We start from the raw sequence: 5,000 nt of genomic DNA on the forward strand, positions 1-5,000 counted from the left end.
CATTATCAGCATCATAATAATAATGATAATAACAATAAAAATATTGATAAAGAAATTTTAATAACAATGAAAATGAGAGAGAGAGAGAGAGAGAGAGAGAGAGAGAGAGAGAGAGAGAGAGAGAGAGAGAGAGAGAGAGAGAGAGAGAGAGAGAGAGAAAGAAAGAAAGAAAGAAAGAGAGAGAGAGAGAGAGAGAGAGAGAGAGACAGACAGAGAGAGAGAAAGGCAGAGACAGAGGATGACAGAGAGAGAGGATAAGCTAGAGAACGAACGAGTGAGAGAAAAAAATTCCCCACCGTTATTTATTCAAAACACGTGTAAAATAAACCGATAAACATCCCAGAATAAACACCAAATACACCTTCATCCACAACCATTTTCCAGCATTGCTTCTATTTAGAAAAAAAGAGTTTATTGGCAGTAAAAAGTCTGCGGCAAAACTCACTGTGCTTCTCCCCCCATGTCGTGTGAGGAGAGTTTACAGTCGAGTGTGCAGCGTCTCACGAAGGAGGGAGAGAGAGAGAGAGGAAGAAACTAAGAAGAACCAAGGAGGGGAGGGAGAGAGAGAGGAAGAAACTAAGGGACTAAGGAAGGAGAGAGAGAGAGGAAGAAACTAAGAAGAATTAAGGAAGGAGAGAGAGAGAGGAAGAAACTAAGAAGAATTAAGGAAGGAGAGAGAGAGAGGAAGAAAGTAAGAAGAACTAAGGAGGAGAGAGAGAGAGAGAGAGAAGAACTAAGGAGGGAGAGAGAGAGAGGAGAAGAAACTAAGAAGAACTACGGAAGGGAGAGAGAGAGGAAGAAACTAAGAACTAAGGAAGGGAGAGCGAGGGGAAGAAACTGAGAACTAAGGATGGAGAGAGAGAGGAAGAAACTAAGAACTAAGGAGGAGAGAGAGAGAGAGAGAGAAGAACTAAGGAGGGAGAGAGAGGAAGAAACTAAGAACTAAGGAGGGAGAGAGAGAGGAAGAAACTAAGAACTAAGGATGGAGAGAGAGAGGAAGAAACTAAGAACTAAGGAGGAGAGAGAGAGAGAGAGAGAAGAACTAAGGAGGGAGAGAGAGGAAGAAACTAAGAACTAAGGAGGGAGAGAGAGAGGAAGAAACTAAGAAGAACTAAGGAGGGGAGAGAGAGGAAGAAACTAAGAAGAACTAAGGAGGGGAGAGAGAGAGAGGAAGAAACTAAGAAGAACTAAGGAGGGGAGAGAGAGAGAGGAAGAAACTAAGAAGAACTAAGGAGGGAGAGAGAGAGGAAGAAACTAAGAAGAACTAAGGAGGGGAGAGAGAGAGAGGAAGAAACTAAGAAGAACTAAGGAGGAGAGAGAGAGAGAGAGGAAGAAACTAAGAAGAACTAAGGAGGGAGAGAGAGAGGAAGAAACTAAGAAGAACTAAGGAGGGAGAGAGAGAGGAAGAAACTAAGAACTAAGGAGGGAGAGAGAGAGGAAGAAACTAAGAAGAACTAAGGAGGGAGAGAGAGAGGAAGAAACTAAGAACTAAGGAGGGAGAGAGAGAGGAAGAAACTAAGAAGAACTAAGGAGGGAGAGAGAGAGGAAGAAACTAAGAAGAACTAAGGAGGGAGAGAGAGAGGAAGAAACTAAGAACTAAGGAGGGAGAGAGAGAGGAAGAAACTAAGAACTAAGGAGGGAGAGAGAGAGGAAGAAACTAAGAACTAAGGAGGGAGAGAGAGAGGAAGAAACTAAGAAGAACTAAGGAAGGGAGAGAGAGAGAGGAAGAAACTAAGAAGAACTAAGGAGGGAGAGAGAGAGGAAGAAACTAAGAACTAAGGAGGGAGAGAGAGAGGAAGAAACTAAGAACTAAGGAGGGAGAGAGAGAGGAAGAAACTAAGAACTAAGGAGGGAGAGAGAGAGGAAGAAACTAAGAAGAACTAAGGAGGGAGAGAGAGAGGAAGAAACTAAGAAGAACTAAGGAGGGAGAGAGAGAGGAAGAAACTAAGAACTAAGGAGGGAGAGAGAGAGGAAGAAACTAAGAAGAACTAAGGAGGGAGAGAGAGAGGAAGAAACTAAGAACTAAGGAGGGAGAGAGAGAGGAAGAAACTAAGAAGAACTAAGGAAGGGAGAGAGAGAGAGGAAGAAACTAAGAAGAACTAAGGAAGGGAGAGAGAGAGAGGAGGAAAATAAGAAGAACTAAGGAGGGAGAGAGAAAGAGGAAGAAACTAAGAAGAACTAAGGAAGGGAGAGAGAGAGAGGAAGAAACTAAGAAGAACCAAGGAGGAGAGAGAGAGGAAGAAACTAAGAAGAACTAAGGAGGGAAGAGAGAGAGAGGAAGAAACTAAGAAGAGCTAAGGAAGGGAGAGAGAGAGAGAGGAAGATACTAAGAAGAACTAAGGAGGGAAGAGAGAGAGAGGAAGAAACTAAGAAGAACTAAGGAGGGAGAGAGAGAGAGAGGAAGAAACTAAGAAGAACTAAGGAGGGGAGAGAGCGAGAGAGGAAGAAACTAAGAAGAACATAGGAGGGAGAGAGAGAGAGAGGAAAATACTAAGAAGAACTAAGGAGGGGAGAGAGAGAGACAGAGGAAGAAACTAAGAAGAGCTAAGGAGGGGAGAGAGAGAGAGAGAGGAAGAAACTAAGAAGAAGTAAGGAGGGAGAGAGAGAGAGAGGAAGAAACTAAGAAGAACTAAGGAAGAGAGAGAGAGAGGAAGAAACTAAGAAGAACTAAGGAGGGAAGAGAGATAGGAAGAAACTAAGAAGAACTAAGGAAGGGAGAGAGAGAGAGGAAGAAACTAAGAAGAACTAAGGAGGGAGAGAGAGAGAGGAAGAAACTAAGAAGAACTAAGGAGGGAGAGAGAGAGGAAGAAACTAAGAAGAACTAAGGAGGGAGAGAGAGAGGAAGAAACTAAGAAGAACTAAGGAAGGAGAGAGAGAGAGGAGAAGAAACTAAGAAGAACTAAGGAGGGAGAGAGAGAGGAAGAAACTAAGAAGAACTAAGGAAGGGAGAGAGAGAGAGGAAGAAACTAAGAAGAACTAAGGAGGGAGAGAGAGAGGAAGAAACTAAGAAGAACTAAGGAGGGAGAGAGAGAGGAAGAAACTAAGAAGAACTAAGGAGGGAAGAGAGAGAGAGGAAGAAACTAAGAAGAACTAAGGAGGGAGAGAGAGAGAGAGGAAGAAACTAAGAAGAACTAAGGAGGGAGAGAGAGAGAGAGGAAGAAACTAAGAAGAACTAAGGAGGGAGAGAGAGAGAGAGGAAGAAACTAAGAAGAACTAAGGAATGGAGAGAGAGAGAGGAAGAAACTAAGAAGAACTAAGGAGGGAAGAGAGAGAGGAAGAAACTAAGAAGAACTAAGGAAGAGAGAGAGGGAGGAAGAAACTAAGAAGAAGGAGAAAGAGAGGAAGAAACTAAGAAGGACCAAGGAGGAGAGAGAGAGAGAGAGAGAGAGAAGAACTAAGGAGGGATGAGAGAGAGGAAGAAACTAAGAAGAACTAAGGAAGAGAGAGAGAGAGGAAGAAACTAAGGGACTAAGGAGGGAGAGAGAGAGGAAGAAACTAAGAAGAACTAAGGAGGGAGAGAGAGAGGAAGAAACTAAGAAGAACTAAGGAGGGAGAGAGAGAGGAAGAAACTAAGAAGAACTAAGGAGGAGAGAGAGAGACAGGAAGAAACTAAGAAGAACTAAGGAGGGAGAGAGAGAGGAAGAAACTAAGAACTAAGGACGGAGAGAGAGAGGAAGAAACTAAGAAGAACTAAGGAGGGAGAGAGAGAGGAAGAAACTAAGAAGAACTAAGGAGGAGAGAGAGAGAGAGGAAGAAACTAAGAAGAACTAAGGAGGGAGAGAGAGAGGAAGAAACTAAGAAGAACTAAGGAGGGAGAGAGAGAGGAAGAAACTAAGAAGAACTAAGGAGGAGAGAGAGAGAGAGGAAGAAACTAAGAAGAACTAAGGAGGAGAGAGAGAGGAAGAAACTAAGAAGAACTAAGGAGGGAGAGAGAGAGGAAGAAACTAAGAAGAACTAAGGAGGGAGAGAGAGAGGAAGAAACTAAGAAGAACTAAGGAGGGAGAGAGAGAGGAAGAAACTAAGAAGAACTAAGGAGGAGAGAGAGAGAGAGGAAGAAACTAAGAAGAACTAAGGAGGGAGAGAGAAAGGAAGAAACTAAGAAGAACTAAGGAGGGAGAGAGAGAGAGGAAGAAACTAAGAAGAACTAAGGAGGGAGAGAGAGAGGAAGAAACTAAGAAGAACTAAGGAGGGAGAGAGAGAGAGAGGAAGAAACTAAGAAGAACCAAGGAGGGAGAGAGACAGGAAGAAACTAAGAAGAACTAAGGAGGGAGAGAGAGAGAGGAAGAAACTAAGAAGAACTAAGGAGGGAGAGAGAGAGGAAGAAACTAAGAAGAACCAAGGAGGGAGAGAGAGAGGAAGAAACTAAGAAGAACTAAGGAGGGAGAGAGAGAGGAAGAAACTAAGAAGAACCAAGGAGGGAGAGAGACAGGAAGAAACTAAGAAGAACTAAGGAGGGAGAGAGAGAGGAAGAAACTAAGAAGAACCAAGGAGGGAGAGAGAGAGGAAGAAACTAAGAAGAACTAAGGAGGGAGAGAGAGAGGAAGAAACTAAGAAGAACTAAGGAGGGAGAGAGAGAGGAAGAAACTAAGAAGAACTAAGGAGGGGAGAGAGAGAGAGAGGAAGAAACTAAGAAGAACTAAGGAGGGAGAGAGAGAGAGAGGAAGAAACTAAGGGACTAAGGAGGGAGAGAGAGAGGAAGAAACTAAGAAGAACTAAGGAGGGAGAGAGAGAGGAAGAAACTAAGAAGAACCAAGGAGGGAGAGAGACAGGAAGAAACTAAGAAGAACTAAAGAGGGAGAGAGAGAGAGGAAGAAAGTAAGAAGAACTAAGGAGGGAGAGAGAGAGGAAGAAACTAAGAAGAACTAAGGAGGGAGAGAGAGAGGAAGAAACTAAGAAGAACCAAGGAGGGAGAGAGACAGGAAGAAACTAAGGGACTAAGGAGGGAGAGAGAGAGGAAGAAACTAAGAAGAACTAAGGAGGGAGAGAGAGAGGAAGAAACT

Source organism: Penaeus vannamei, chromosome 10 (genome assembly GCF_042767895.1).
Source record: "Penaeus vannamei isolate JL-2024 chromosome 10, ASM4276789v1, whole genome shotgun sequence".
Taxonomy (NCBI): Eukaryota; Metazoa; Arthropoda; class Malacostraca; order Decapoda; family Penaeidae; genus Penaeus; species Penaeus vannamei.